General features: G+C 36.0%; 1 non-coding gene across 1 annotated transcript; it reads right to left on the minus strand.

Annotated features, from left to right (window-relative positions):
* Positions 1-9,556: 9,556 nt before the first annotated feature.
* On the minus strand, positions 9,557-9,660 carry LOC130953780 (small nucleolar RNA R71). The gene has a single exon (XR_009075941.1). It is a non-coding gene; the product is annotated as a small nucleolar RNA R71 (small nucleolar RNA).
* Between the last annotated feature and the right edge of the window lie 7,833 nt (positions 9,661-17,493).

Consider the following 17,493-nt stretch of genomic DNA (forward strand, 5'->3'; position numbering starts at 1 on the left):
AGAGGCCATAATTATCTTTTTAACGAATGTTGTGCTTGCACAACATGATGAAAAGTCTTCTATTTTTATTTGCTCTGTTCACTAATATTTATTAGTCATAACAATATTAGCATTGATTATAACTAATAGATAGCATGATTATCATAACAACGATATTAAGAACAATAACAATAATAACGAAATTAATACTTCATTGTAAGATAACTTTTTCTAAATAAATCATATAAAGAAATGGAAAACAACTTTTATTTATTAAAACTAACAATTCAGTAAAGACTTAATTAAATTCTGAAAATGCCAATGGTGATATAACCATCAAACTACATACACCATTAAGATTATTAAACACATTAATTAACTTTTTAAAGTAAATTGACTTTAATCCTATTTTCATTATGCAACCTCATCGATATTTTCAGAAGCATTGTTTGTGGAGTCTTCTATATCATTATCCCTGGTCAATTGTAAGTCTCCAATATCACCTGCCGTTGACATGTTCAACTTTGGCTGTGGAGAAAAATCAACTTCAGCTTCTTCATTCTCTTCTCCCGTGTCATATAAGTCTCGTGGCTTCACATGAACACTACACTTCATTCTTTATCTATTTCATCATCCACATAATATACGAGACGAGTCTCCGACGCCAATATGTACTGTTCATGGTCTTCTTGATCATCTGTGTGTATCAAACGAGAGAAATTAACACTAGTAAGACCCAAATGATCTTGTTTGATGCCTCTACTATAGTCGTATCCTCCCAAACACACTTGAACAATACGACTGAGATCTGATAGCTGTAATTCAATTCAATTATGTCTACTATTTTGTCATAATATGGAACATTACCAACATCCACTTTTTTTGTCACGCATGCTTGCTTAACTTCATGCATTAGACGGGACATATACTCTACTATTTTGGATTTTCATCCCTTCATTCTTTGCCATAATTCTAAACTTATACCCGTTGACTCTGTACGCCCCATGATGTCTTTCTTAAACAAGGATCAAAGAAGAAGAAAAAAAATAATCAACTGCACATACTTTATTTCAAAAATTCATATTTAGGGTTTATAATACTAATTTAAAAACAAATACATTAATATTCATTTAATTATTTAAATATTCAAACGTCTATATAAGTATTTATATAGCCTTCCAGATATTTAAAAATTATAATTATTCAAAGTAAAATTCAAATGAAATAATAATAATATATCTATTCTAACCGAATTATACTGCACTATTATTGAATAAAAAATAGTTTTAAATTTATCTTTTAAACAGAAGAAAATTTATCATTTAAAATTAATTTATTAAGAAGATAAAATAATTAATACAAAAAATTCACTGCTCAATTCCTAATAATAGAAATTGAATAAAATGTATGTAGGTTAATTAATAGTTTAAATTGCAATAATATAATTAAGTAACAATTTACATAAATATTAATTACAGAAGTTTGATTATTAGAACAGTACAAATGAGTCAGACCTAAAATAACATAGAAAGCTATTTGAAATCCTTCCAAATTTTTCTCATTCAATTTCACCTAAATCAATTACCCTAATCAACACATATTTCACCCAAAACCCTAAGCTAAACTAAACCACCATTAACTCATCTTCAAACGCCGTCGTCTTATCACTTTCTCGTTGGACACTCTCCCCGCACTCTCTTTTATCTGCTTTGCTGCAGGCTCTGCTGGTGATTCTCCTCTGCTGCGGGTTGAAGTCACGTCTTGTGGCTCTATTCTTTCAAAGGTTGTTCTCATGCTTCCCTTCCATTGTCTCCGGGTGGCTCTGTTCCTTCTTTAGATAACTGCTTTGCTGCATTTGTGGTGAGTTTTTGTGTTCTATTTTCTTGGTCATTATTTGTTATTTTGCTCTCTCTCAATATCTTTCTCTCTTTGCCTATGATGTTGAAATCTTTCTTTGCTCTACTACTTAGATACAATATTAGAATTTAGATGCGCTGGTGAAAAGTGATGCTAGTCTGAGTGTAGGTGCAAGGTGTTGTACTGTTGCTGGTGGTGGATTGTGGATAGCTAGTAGGCAAGTTTAAATCAAGGTTCTGAAAACCGAACCGGTTATCGAACCGCTCTAGCTACTGATTCATTGGTTCGTAAGTTCAACCGGTTCGACCGTGATTGAACCGAAAAAATCGTTTTATAATAAAATAATAAATAAAATATAAATAAACACATTAAAACATAATTATAGTCTAATATAAATCTTAAAATATCATCCCAATTAAAAGTGTTACATAAATCAGAATGTTATGATCTCATTCAAATACAAACTTAAAAGTCAAATAACAAAAACAGCCAATCAAACATAAACATGCCAACATCCAACTGATTCAAGTTTGATAAAAAATTTCACTTACAATAGAAAGCATCAAAGCTGTTGATGGTAATACAGCAGTTCCTCCTGGAACATAAAGACCCACAGAATCAATACTTCTTGCAACTCGCTTGCATTGAATTCCCTGATATTTTCAGAAGACTCAAAACAAAAATATTGGTGTAACACCCCAAGAATGAACAAACACATAAGCATAATTACAAAATCAAAGAACTTGGCACAAACATAATGGTGAAAATCCATAAATCAGGGGCAGTAATGCACATCTGACTAGAACCAAAATAAATCTTCCACGTATTTTGTATTTAATCTTTCTAGAAATATCTAGCCTTTTCTAAATAAAGTTGGCAAGCAACAATTGTCATAAAAGGACACCACTTAACATATCTTTAAGTAATTTATTTTCAACTGTTTAAAAAAATTGACTTAATAAAACATGGATGATCCAAAGTAAGAATAAGAATTGGAATGGCATACATACTTTCATGTTCTCAACAATTCTCTCAGGTGTCTGAGCAGCATGGAATGCATATATATTGTTGTAGGCCACATCAAAAGCTTCCTTAATAGCTCCATCAAGTTGTACTCCCATAAAACAACATGAAGTTAAATAGCAGAAAAAGCTGACTCTTACTCACTCAAACCAGAAAATTAGTTGCAGAATTTTAATTTCAATTCAAGAGAAATAAACAAACAAAACCTACCTATCAATTAGTTGCAGAATTTCAATTTCAATTTCAATTATTCAGTTGAAAAATCAGTTGAAATAGGCAAACAATTATTCAATCAATTATTCAATCACTATATTAGTTCACACTTCACAGTTCACAGAAAAACAATTATTCAATCACTATATCACCATATCAGTTCACAATTGAATGACTTGAATCAGAGTTCACAAAACTTCACTATATCAGTAAACCACATATCAGATATCACTATATCAGAGTTCACAGAACTTCACAGAATCAAGTAATTATTCAATCATAAATTCATAGTTAATAAAAAAATTACCTAGAGAACACACAAGAGACAGTGGTTGTGGAAGGGGACAGAGACACCGAGAGACAAAGACAAAGACACCGAGCGACCAAGGGAGACAGAGACACCGAGAGACACCAAGGGAGACAGAGCAGTAGACGGTGGCTTCGAAGGTTGCGATGGCTGCTGTGTGATGGAGGCTTCGAAGGTTGTGCGACGGAGGCTTCGAAGGTTGCACTGGTTGCTGTGCGATGGAGGCGAAGTGAGCGAGCACGAGGCGGTGGCTGTTCGAAGGAACGACGACGGCGACGGCACGAGACGGTGGCTGGACGGAGGTGAGCTCGATGAGATTGAGGAGCCCTCCCCCTGACTGAGTGTGTGTGCGAGACTGAGAGGACTGAGGAGCTCGATTAGGGCTTGGCTGTGCGACGGAGTAATAGTTAGGGATTTTTGGGGATTGAAACGGCAATGTTTAGTTGCCTTCTCTAAAAACCGGTCGGATCATGGTTCGGTTCGACCGAGTGATTTCCGACCGGTTCACCGGTTCGATGACGATTTCTGAAATCTGCGATTTTGCCTATTGTCCGAACCGCTTTTCTCAACGGTTCACGGTTCAACCGGTCCGACCAGTCGGTTCGAACCGGTTTTCAGAACATTGGTTTAAATCTTTGACTAGCTATATATTTTTTCCTTTATTTTCTACTTCATTATTGTACTTGTTCAAGTATGTTTGATTGAAGACGCCATTATGTTGCCCCATATGATTATACTCATTTTTCTTCTTTAAATTTATTATTATTATTTAGTCGAGACCTCACAAGAAACTAACCTTGCATTTCACTTTGTGCAAATAATGGATGATCATGAACGTCATCAAGCATAGGTGCAATACTTATAGAAGCATCATAAATCTCTGATGATTGATCTATAACTCCAAAGAAGTATAGCATTTAACCAAGTCGAACAAACAAGAACAATCAATTAGCATATTTGAGACAAAAAGAATAAATTTATATATCAACTCTTACCAAAATTTGAGACTACATATTTTCTTATAATAGAACCTGATATAATGGTAAATAAATTTGTTGCAGGAGACTAATTTAACCGCATGGAGTCAGCTGCAAAGTAAGATAAAAAATATATGCAAAATCTATGATAGCATGCATAACTAATTTGGGAAAATGAAAAGATATAAAATATAATAGTCTAAAAAAGTAACATGGAATCAGTTACTGTGGGAAGTGTGAGTTTCCTGAGCTGAAACTCTTGGCTTAACAACTATAAAAGAAACCAAGAATAAATAGAAGAAAATATTAAGCAGAAAATAAGATGCTTTAATTTAGCAAAGAACATTAGATTACTTAACATATCCTCATCTTGTGAGCTAATAAAGAAAAAAACTAACTCACCTTTTCTCTGTTGTAATTTTACTACCCTTTTTAAAATACTCATCCTGTTTAATCTTGCAGTAGAATAATAATTAGACATGATTTAAAGTGATCACAAAGTATAGAAATACACACGTTGAAACAAAAAAGCAAATGGATATCTCTTTGTGGATATAACAACTGAATGATATAACATGCCCTTCTAGAATTCTTGCCTCTGAAAAAGAAGAGGAAGAGAGTTATCACCACTGAAAAGAGAGAAAACCAACCATATATTTACCCTTATACATAAAATAAATCACTTTGTCTATAAATTTTTTATCATTATATTTATTTCAAAAATTAACCTACATAAGGCTAAAAACCTATGAGGTAAAGTCAAAGTAGACCTATGAAAGCAATCACCATGAATAGTTAGCTAGGCACAAGTCAAATGATTTATCCGTATTCTCCCAAAATAGTGGATTTGATAAGCTCCTTACTCTATGTAAAAATAAGTCGTAATTTCATAAAAATAGGCATCACATAATGTGCAAGATAGACATACAAAAATACTACTAAGAAAACCAAAGAAGTATAAATAAGGCACTAAAGAACTAATAAAGTTGCTGCATTTATTCATATAACCATAGTTGGTAATATTAACTAATTACATTTATAGAAGAGAATTGAAAATTCTACACTCTACTATAAGCTGTGTCCTTCTATACATATGACAAGTAAAATCTAATTTGGAATTTTAATATACTAGACCTAAGTCAACAGCTAAGTTATGATGGATAAGATATCCATCCTAAATGTCCTTAACCTTGGCCATCTTTGAGCAAGGACCTCCAGTATTTTGGAGAGCCTTCTCAAATCCTGCATCAATGTTCCTCTTTAATTTCAAAGGCAGATGATCTATGACAACAATCCTGAACATACAAACTTTTTCTGAATCGTTTAGAAGTTGAAATAGCAAATCCTAAACAAAAAACTAAAAGAAGGCACAACCAATTAAAAAACACACATTATATAATAACAAAGATGTGCATCAACATAGAAAAGGACCCGATACTTGAAGTTTATTTTGGAAAAAAGGAATGATTATAGATGCAAATCTGATGAGCGGATAATTTATACGCTTTTTGGCATTGTTTTTAGCAGTTTTTAGTAGGATCTAGCTATTTTTAGGGATGTTTTTATTAGTTTTTTATGCAAAATTCATATTTCTGGACTTTACTATGAGTTTGTATATTTTTCTGTGATTTCAGGTATTTTCTGGTTGAAATTGAGGGACCTGAGCAAAAATCTGATAGAAGGCTGACAAAGGACTGCTGATGCTATTGGATTCTGACCTCCCTGTATTCGAAATGAATTTTTTAGAGCTACAGAACTCCAAATGGTGTGCTCTCAATTGCGTTGGAAAGTAGACATCTAGGACTTTCCAGCAATATATAATAGTTCATACTTTATTCGAGTTTAGACGATGCAAACTAGCGTTCAACGCCAGCTCCATGCTGCATTCTGGAGTAAAACGCCACAAACACGTCACAAACCAGAGTTAAACGCCAAAAACACGTTACAACTTGGCATTTGACCCCAAGAGAAGCCTCTGCACGTGTAAAGCTCAAGCTCAGGCCAAGCACACACCAAAGTGGGCCCCGAAAGTAGATTTCTGCATTTAGACTTATTTCTGTAAACACTAGTAACTAGTTTAGTATAAATAGAACTTTTTACTATTGTATTTTCATCTTTGGAATATCCTTAGATCATCTTTGGATGTCTAGTCCTTAGACCAGAGTCTTTTTCTCAATTTTCGAATTCACATGCTATTTGGGGAGGCTGGCCATTCGGCCATGCCTAAACCTTGCACTTATGTATTTTCAACGGTGGAGTTTCTACACACCATAGATTAAGGTGTGGAGCTATGCTGTTCCTCGAGTATTAATGCAATTACTATTGTTCTTCTATTCAATTCATGCTTATTCTTATTCTAAGATATTCGCTGCACTTCAACATGATGAATGTGATGATCCATGACACTCATCATCATTCTCACCTATGAACGCGTACCTGACAACCACTTCCGTTCTACCTTAGATCGAGCGCGTATCTCTTAGCCTCCATTCCGAAAGATCGGAGTCTTCATGGTATAAGCTAGAATTATTGGCAGCTATTCCTAAGATCCGGAAAGTTTAAACCTTGTCTTTGGTATTCCGAGTAGGATCTGAGATGGAATGACTGTGACGAGCTTCAAACTTGCGAGTGTTGGGCGTAGTGACAGACGCAAAAGGATCAATGGATCCTATTTCGACATGATCGAGAACCGACAGATGATTAGCCGTGCGGTGACAACGCATTTGGACCATTTTCACTGAGAGGACGGGAGGTAGCCATTGACAACGGTGAAACCCAACATACAGCTTGCCATGGAAAGGAGTAAGAATGATTGGATGAAAGCAGTAGGAAAGCAGAGATTCATAAGGAACACAGCATCTTTATGCGCTTATCTAAAACTCCCACCAATGAATTACATAAGTATATCTATCTTTATTTTATGCTTTATTTATTGTTATATTCGAAAACTATTATAACCATTATTATCCGCCTGACTGAGATTTACAAGATGACCATAGCTTGCTTCATACCAACAATCTCCATGGGATCGACCCTTACTTACGTAAGGTTTATTACTTGGACGACCCAGTGCACTTGCTGGTTAGTTGTGTGAATTTGTGACAAAGTGTGATTCACGTTTGAGAGCTCCAAGTCTTTGGCGCCATTGTTGATGATCACAATTTCGTGCACCAAGTTTTTGGCGCCGTTGCCAGGGATTGTTCGAGTTTGGACAACTGACGGTTCATCTTGTTGCTCAGATTAGGTAATTTTCTTTTCAAAAGTTTTCAAAAATCTTTCAAAATTTTTTCTTCTTTTTCGTTTTTCCAAAATAATTTTTGAAAAAAATACAAAAAATTATAAAATCATAAAAACAAAAAATATTTTATGTTTCTTGTTTGAGTCTAGTGTTAATTTTTAAGTTTGGTGTCAATTGCATGTTTTTAAAATTTATGCATTTTTTCGAAAAACTCATGCATGGTGTTCTTCATGATCTTCAAGTTGTTCTTGGTAAGTCTTCTTGTTTGATCTTCATATTTTCTTGTTTTGTGTCTTTTGTTGTTTTTCATATGCATTTTTGCATTCATAGTGTCTAAACATGAAAAATTTCTAAGTTTGGTGTCTTGCATGTTTTTCTTTTCTTGAAAATTTTTCAAAAATAAATCTTGATATTCATCTTGATCTTCAAAGTGTTCTTGGTATTCATCTTGACATTCATAGTGTTCTTGCATGCATCATGTGTTTTTATTCATAATTTTTATGTTTTGAGTCATTTAGTTATTTTTCTCTCTCTTCATTAAAAATTAAAAAAAATAAAAAATATCTTTTCCTTATTTTACTCATAAATTTCCAAATCTTTGGGTTGACTTAGTCAAAAAATTTTAAAATAAGTTATTTCTTATTAGTCAAGTCAAGATTTCAATTTTAAAAATCTTATCTTTTCAAAATCTTTATCAAAAATCAAATCTTTTTCAATTTTTTTTTTATTTTCGAAAAGTTTTAAAATTGATTTTCAAAATCTTTTTTTATCTTTATTTCAAAATTTCAAAAACTTTAATGTGATTGATTCAAAAATTTGAAGTTTGTTACTTTCAATCTTTAAATTCTAGAATCATATCTTTTAGTTTCTTGTTAGTCAAGTAATCAATTTTAATTTTAAAAATAAAATCTTTCTCAAAATATCTTTTCAATCATATCTTTTTTCAATCATATCTTTTTTTCAAAATCAATTTCAAAAATCTTTTCTAACTCCTTATCTTTCCAAAATTGATTTTCAAATCTTTTTCAACTAACTAATTGACTTTTTGTTTGTTTCTTATCTTTTTCAAAACTACCTAACTACTTTTCTCTCTCTAACTTTCGAAAATTTCTCACTCTTTTTCAAAATTCTTTTAATTAACTAATTGTTTCAAATTTTAATTTTAATTTGATTTCTTCTCTTAATTTTCAAAAATCACTAGCTATTTTTCAAAAATAATTTTCGAAATTCTCTCCCTCTCATCTTCTTCTATTTATTTATTTATCTACTAACACTTCTCTTCTATTCATAATTCGAACCCTCTTCTCCCCTCTACCTGTGTTCGGATTTTCTTCTTATTTTTTTTTACTCACATAAAGAAATCTCTCTACTGTGGTAAAGAGGATCCCTATTATTATTTTCTGTTCCCTTCTTTTTCATATGAGCAGGAGCAAGGATAAGAATATTCTTGTTGAAGCAGATCCTGAACCTGAAAGGACTCTGAAAAAGAAACTAAGAGAAGCTAAAATACAACAATCCAGAGAAAACCTTACGGAAATTTTCAAAAAAGAAGAGGAGATGGAAGCCAAAAATAATGACAACAACAATAATGCAAGGAGGATGCTTGGTGATTATACTACACCTACTTCCAATTTTTATGGAAGAAGCATCTCAATCCCTGCCATTGGAGCAAACAATTTTGAGCTGAAGCCTCAACTAGTTGCTCTAATGCAACAGAACTGCAAGTTTTATGGACTTCCATCAGAAGATCTCTATCAATTTTTAAATGAGTTCTTGCAGATCTGTGATACTGTTAAGACTAATGGAGTAGATCCTGAAGTCTACAGGCTCATGCTTTTCCCTTTTGCTGTAAGAGACATAGCTAGAACATGGTTGGACTCACAATCTAAAGATAGCCTGGACTCTTGGGATAAGCTGGTCACGACCTTCTTGGCTAAGTTTTTTCCTCCTCAAAAGCTGAGTAAGCTTAGAGTGGATGTTCAGACCTTCAGGCAAAAAGATGGTGAATCCCTCTATGAAGCTTGGGAAAGATACAAGCAGTTGACCAAAAAGTGTCCTTCTGGCATGCTTTCAGAGTGGACCATTGTAGATATATTCTATGATGGTCTATCTGAGTTCTCTAAGATATCACTGGACCATTCTACAGGTGGATCCATTCACCTAAAGAAAATGCCTGCAGAAGCTCAAGAACTCATTGACATGGTTGCAAATAACCAATTCATGTACACCTCTGAGAGGAACCCTGTGAGTAATGGGACGCCTCAGAGGAAGGGAGTTCTTGAAATTGATGCTCTGAATGCCATATTGGTTTAGAACAAAATGTTGACTCAGCAAGTCAACATGATTTCTCAGAGTCTGAATGGATTGCAAAATGCATCCAACAGTACTAAAGAAGCATCTTCTGAAGAAGAAGCTTATGATCCTGAGAACCCTGCAATGGCAGAGGTAAATTACATGGGTAAAGCCTTTGGCAACACCTATAATCCTTCATGGAGAAATCATTCGAATTTTTCATGGAAGGATCCACAGAAGCAAGGCTTCAATAATAATAATGGTGGAAGAAACAGGTTTAGCAATAGCAAGCCTTTTCCATCATCTTCTCAGTAACAGACAAATAATTCTGAGCAGAGCCCCTCTAACTTAGCAAACATAGTCTCTGATCTATCTAAGGCCACTTTAAGTTTCATGAATGAAACAAGGTCCTCCATTAGAAACTTGGAGGCACAAGTGGGTTAGCTGAGTAAGAAAATCACTGAAACTCCTCCTAGTACTCTCCCAAGCAATACAGAAGAGAATCCAAAAAGAGAGTGCAAGGCCATTGATATAATCAAAATGGCCGAATCCAAAGAGGAAGGGGAGGAGGTGAATCCCAATGAGGAAGACCTCATGGGACGTCCTCCAGACAGAAAGGAGTTCCCTATTGAGGACCTAAAGGAATCTGAGGCTCATATAGAGACCATAGAGATTCCATTAAACTTTCTTCTGCCATTCATGAGCTCTGAGAACTATTCTTCCTCTGAAGAGGATGAAGATGTAACTGAAGAGCAAGTTGCTCAATATCTAGGAGCCATCATGAAGCTGAATGCCAAGTTGTTTGGTAATGAGACTTGGAAAGATGAACCTCCCTTGCTCATTAGTGAACTAAATACATAGGTTCAACAAACTTTACCTCAAAAGAAACAAGTTCCTGGTAAATTCTTAATACCCTGTACCATAGGCACCATGACCTTTGAGAAGGCTCTGTGTGACCTGGGGTCAGGTATAAATCTTATGCCACTCTATGTAATGGAGAAACTGGGGATCTTTGAGGTACAAGCTGCAAGAATCTCATTGGAGATGGCAGACAAGTCAATAAAACAAGCTTATGGATTGGTAGAGGACGTGTTAGTAAAGGTTAAAGGCCTTTACATCCCTGCTGATTTCATAATCCTTGACAATGGGAAGGATGAAGATGAATGCATCATCCTTGGAAGACCCTTCCTAGCCACAACAGGAGCTGTGATTGATGTTGACAAAGGAGAGCTAGTCCTTCAATTGAATGGGGACTACCTTGTGTTTAAAGCTCAAGGATCATCCTTTGCAACCATGGAGAGGAAGCATGAAAAGCTTCTCTCAATACAGAGTCAAACAAAGCCCCCACAATCAAACTCTAAGTTTGGTGTTGGGAGGCCACAACCAAACTCCAAGTTTGGTGTTGAACCCCCACATTCAAACTCTAAGTTTGGTGTTGGGAGGTCCCAACAATGCTCTAAACATCTGTGAAGCTCCATGAGAGCTCACTGTCAAGCTATTGACATTAAAGAAGCACTTTTTTGGAGGCAACCCAATTTTTATTTATTTATATTTCTATTGTTCTTTTATGTTTTATTAGGTTATGATCATGTGGAGTCACAAAACAATTGCAAAAATTAAAAATAGAATCAAAAATAGTAGAAGAAAAAGCACACCCTGGAGGAAGAGCTGTCTGGCGTTTAAACGCCAGAAACAAGCATCTGTCTGGCGTTTAATGCCAGAAACAAGCTACATTTGGGCGTTTAACGCCAGAAACAAGCTACAGTTTGGCGTTAAACACCAGGATTGCATACAAAGGGCGTTTTACACACCTAAAAGGTGCAGGAATGAGAAATCCTTGACACCTCAAGATCTGTGGACCCCACAGGATCATCTCAGGATCTGTGGACCCCACAGGATCCCCACCTAACCCACTTCTCTCTTCTTCACACAATCCAATAACACTATATCCTTCACCAATCACCTCAATCATTCTTTCCCATTACCCCTTCACCAATCACATCCATCCACTCTTCTCCATAAACCCCACCTACCTTCAAATTCAAAATCTCTTTACCACCCAAACCCACCCTACATGACCGAACCATACACCCCTCTCCCTCCACTATATAAACCCCTCAATCCTTCTTCATTTTCACACAACATAACCCTCTCTTACCCCCCTTGGCCGAAACCACACTTCTCTCCCTCTCCTCCATATCTTCTTCTTCTTCTTCTTCTTCTTCTTCTTCTTCTATTCTTTCTTCTTTTGCTCGAGGGCGAGCAACATTCTAAGTTTGGTGTGGTAAAAGAATAACTTTTTTTTTTATTTTTTCATAACCATTTATGGCACCTAAGGCCGGAGAAACCTCTAGAAAGAGGAAAGGAAAGACAAAAGCTTCCACCTCCGAGTCATGGGAGATGGAGAGATTTATCTCAAAGGTCCATCAAGACCACTTCTATGAAGTTGTGGCCAAGAAGAAGGTGATCCCTGAGGTCCCTTTCATGCTCAAGAAAAATGAGTATCCGGAGATCCGACACGAGATCCAAAGAAGAGGTTGGGAAGTTCTTACCATTCCCATTCAACAAGTTGAAATCTTAATGGTTCAAGAGTTCTATGCCAACGCATGGATCACTAGGAACCATGATCAAAGCATGAACCCAAACCCAAAGAATTGGCTTACAATGGTTTGGGGAAAATGCTTAGATTTCAGTCCAGAGAACGTAAGGTTGGCGTTCAACTTGCCTATGATGCAAGAAGACGCACGCCCCTGCACTAGAAGGGTCAACTTTGATCAAATGTTGGACCAGGTCCTAATGGACATATGTGTGGAAGGAGCTCAATGGAAAAGAGACTCAAAAGGCAAGCCGGTTCAATTGAGAAGACTGGACCTTAAGCCTGTGGCTAGAGAATGGTTGGAGTTCATCCAACGCTCCATCATCCCCACTAGCAACCGATCCGAAGTAACTGTGGATCGAGCCATCATGATACATAGCATCATGATTGGAGAGGAAGTAGAAGTTCATGAAGTCATCTCTCTAGAATTCTACAAAGTAGCCGAAAAGCCCTCCACCTTGGCAAGGCTAGCTTTTCCTCATCTCATTTGCCATCTATGCAACTTAGCTGGAGTTGTCATAGAAGGAGACATCCTCATTGAAGAGGACAAGCCCATCACTAAGAAGAGGATGAAGCAAACAAGAGAGCCCATTTATGGATCTCAAGAGACGCATAAGGAAGCTCATCATCAAGAAATCTCTGAGACGCCTCAAGGGATGTATTTTCCTCCAAACAACTATTGGGAACAACTCAACACTTCTCTAGAAGGATTGAGTCATGACATGAACCAATTAAGGGTGGAACACCAAGAACACTCCATCATTCTCAATGAGATTAGAGAAGATCAAAGAGCTATGAGGGAGGAGCAACAAAGGCAAGGAAGAGACATAGAGGAGCTCAAGAACACCATTGGTCCTTCAAGAAGAAGGCGCCACCATCACTAAGGTGGACTCATTTCTTAACTTCCTTGTTGTTATCTCTCTGTTTTTCGGTTTTTGAGCTTCATGTTTGTCTATGTTTGTGTCTTTATTACATGATCATTAGTGTCTAGTGTCTATGTCTCAAGGCTATGAATAATTCCATGAATTCTTCACCTTTCTTAAATGAAAAATGTTTCTAATACAAAAGAACAAGAAGTACATGAGTTTTGAATTCATCCTTGAAATTAGTTTAATTATATTGATGTGGTGACAATACTCTTTGTTTTCTGAATGAATGTTTGAACAGTGCATATTTTTTATCTTGTTGTTTATGAATGTTAAAATTGTTGGCTCTTGAAAGAATGATGAACAAAGAGAAATGTTATTGATAATCTAAAAAATTATGAAATTGATTCTTGAAGCAAGAAAAAGCAGTGAAAAAGAAGAAGCTTGCAAAAAAAAAGAGAGAGAAAAAAAAAATAGAAAAAGCCAATAGCCCTTAAAACCAAAAGGCAAGGGTAAAAAGGATCCAAGGCTTTGAGCATCAATGGATAGGAGGGCTCAAGGAAATAAAATCCAGGCCTAAGCGGCTAAATCAAGCTGTCCCTAACCATGTGCTTATGTCATGCAGGTCCAAGTGAAAAGCTTGAGACTGAGTGGTTAAATTCGTGATCCAAAGCAAAAAGAGTATGCTTAAGAGCTCTGGACACCTCTAACTGGGGACTTTAGCAAAGCTGAGTCACAATCTGAAAAGGTTCACCCAGTCATGTGTCTGTGGCATTTATGTATCCGGTGGTAATACTGGAAAACAAAGTGTTTAGGGCCACGGCTAAGACTCATAAAAGTAGCTGTGTTCAAGAATCAACATACTTAACTAGGAGAATCAATAAAACTATCTGAACTCTGAGTTCCTATGGATGCCAATCATTCTAAACTTCTAAGGATAAAGTGAGATCCAAAACTGTTCAGAAGCAAAAAGCTACAAGTCCCGCTCATCTAATTAGAACTAATATTCATTGATATTTTGGGATTTATAGTATATTATCTTCTTTTTATCCTATTTGATTTTTAGCTGCTTGGGGACAAGCAACAATTTAAGTTTGGTGTTGAGATGAGCGGATAATTTATACGCTTTTTGGCATTATTTTTAGGCAGTTTTTAGTAGGATCTAGCTACTTTTAGGGATGTTTTTATTAGTTTTTTATGCAAAATTCACATTTTTGGACTTTACTATGAGTTTGTGTGTTTTTCTGTGATTTCAAGTATTTTCTGGCTGAAATTGAGGGACCTGAGCAAAAATCTGATAGAAGGCTGACAAAGGACTGCTGATGCTGTTGGATTCTGACCTCCCTGCACTCGAAATGAATTTTTTAGAGCTACAAAACTCCAAATGGCGCGCTCTCAATTGCGTTGGAAAGAAGACATCCAGGGCTTTCCAGCAATATATAGTAGTTCATACTTTATTCGAGTTTAGATGACGCAAACTGGCGTTCAACTCCAGCTCCATGCTGCATTCTGGAGTAAAACGCCAGAAACACGTCACAAACCAGAGTTAAACGCCAAAAACACGTTACAACTTAGCGCTTAACCCCAAGAGAAGCCTCTGCACGTGTAAAACTCAAGTTCAGCCCAAGCACACACCAAAGTGATCCCCGAAAGTGGATTTCTGCATTTAGACTTATTTCTGTAAACCCTAGTAACTAGTTTAGTATAAATAGAACTTTTTACTATTGTATTTTCATCTTTGGAATATCCTTAGATCATCTTTGGACGTCTAGTCCTTAGACCAGAGTCTTTTCAACGGTGGAATTTCTACACACCATAGATTAAGGTGTGGAGCTCTACTGTTCCTCGAGTATTAATGCAATTACTATTGTTCTTCTATTCAATTCATGCTTATTCTTGTTCTAAGATATTCGCTGCACTTCAACATGATAAATGTGATGATCCGTGACACTCATCATCATTCTCACCTATGAACGCGTGCCTGACAACCACTTCCATTCTACCTTAAATCGAGCGCGTATCTCTTAGCCTCCATTCCGAAAGATCGGAGTCTTCGTGGTATAAGCTAAAATTATTGGCAGCTATTCCTAAGATCCGGAAAGTCTAAACCTTGTCTGTGGTATTCTGAGTAGGATATGAGATGGGATGACTGTGACGAGCTTCAAACTCGCGAGTGTTGGGTGTAGTGACAGACGCAAAAGGATCAATAGATCCTATTCTGACATGATCGAGAACCGACATATGATTAGCCGTGCGGTGACAGCGCATTTGGACCATTTTCACTGAGAGGACGGGAGGTAGCCATTGACAACGGTGAAACCCAACATATAGCTTGCCATGGAAAGGAGTAAGAATGATTGGATGAAAGCAGTAGGAAAGCAGAGATTCAGAAGGAACACAACATCTTCATGCGCTTATCTGAAACTCCCACCAATGAATTACATAACTATCTCTATCTTTATTTTATGCTTTATTTATTGTTATATTCGAAAACCATTATAACCATTATTATCCGCCTGACTGAGATTTACAAGATGACCATAACTTGCTTCATACCAACAATCTCCGTGGGATCGACCCTTACTCACGTAAGGTTTATTACTTGGACGACCCAGTGCACTTGCTGGTTAGTTGTGCGAAGTTGTGACAAAGTGTGATTCACGTTTGAGAGCTCCAAGTCTTTGGCGCCATTGTTAATGATCACAATTTCATGTACCAAAATCCACATTTAGCAACAGGAGAGAAATTAATGCTAACAACTCTACATAATCACTTTTGAGCACTGATTAAAAAGCCTAACAAAGGAGACAGAAGATACAGTGTAAACCCCATTAAATTAGCGAATAATTAACTAATAAATTAAATTTTAATAAAATAAATTAGAAATATAAATTTTATTTAAAATAGGGTAGAACTCATTAAAACGAGAATTTTGACACTAATTTCAAAGAATTCGGCCCAAGATTGGGCAAAATAGGCCGAACTGGACCCAAAATGGGCCAAGGCCCAACTCAGCCCATTCACCTTTAATAAATCCAGCTTCCCCTTTCTTCTTCCTCTTCCTCTTCATTCACACTGCACAACAAAGGAAAATGGGGAAAAAGCTTTCAAACCTTAGCACCCAATTCTAACCACCACATCTCCTCACCTCGAGTTTCAATCGCCGCACCATTTGCGACTACGCGTCCACCGCGTCGAGCTCTACGAATCTACCGAAACAATTTTATAGGTAAGCTTCATTCTCACTTCAGTTGCTCTACCCCTTTGATTTTCAAAAATCTTGAGTATCCATGTTGAGATTTTGTTGAATTTGGTACTCTAGGTTCGATTTAACTTGCGGAACTTGTTGGATTTGGTTTGTTTGGTCTGTGGGTACGGTAAGGATTACTATCCTTAGTGAATTCATTGATTTAGAGTGTGAGTATTGAATTTTGTATATGAATATGTGAAAAATGTGAATTTAGGTGTATATACATATATTGGAACTTGATTTTGGACATTTGAGGCTTGGTGAAGGATTAGTGTCAAGGCCTTGGTGATTTTGGACTTGTGAGGCTGTGTTTGGCTTTGGTGATTATTAATGTATAATATTTTGTAAAAACTTAGGCTAGATGACCATAGGATAGGTTGAAATATAAGAAAATGTTCAATGCTTAGTACCTGTGATAAATATGATGATATGAATTGAGTGTATGTTGGATGGTTGCTGCTTATGCTGATGATAGTGTGTTAATTGATGAATTGATGATGGATGATGTGATGATATGATTATATGTGTATTGAGTGAGTTGTTGATAACATTGTTGATGCGAAATAAGAAATTGAGATTCGAAATTGTGTAATTATGAAGTATGGTTGAAGGTGGTGTGATGTGAAGCATGTAGTGTTGTGTTGATGTGCTATGATATGATATTGTGCTGAATCTATGTGTAAAATTATGGATATGAGTTTAGGTTCCAAGAAAATTGAGGTTTGAAGTCTTTTGTGTAAAATCGATTTTTGGCCGAACTTCGACGAGTCATAACTTGGCTTCCGAACCTCCAAAAGGTTTCAAACTTATTTCATATGAAAATTGTGTCTATGAAGTTTACGCCGTTTGAAAAACGGATAAAAAATGTTTTAAAACAAAAAAGTTATGCAAGTCA

This window comes from Arachis stenosperma, chromosome 9 (assembly GCF_014773155.1).
Source record: "Arachis stenosperma cultivar V10309 chromosome 9, arast.V10309.gnm1.PFL2, whole genome shotgun sequence".
Classification (NCBI taxonomy): Eukaryota; Viridiplantae; Streptophyta; class Magnoliopsida; order Fabales; family Fabaceae; genus Arachis; species Arachis stenosperma.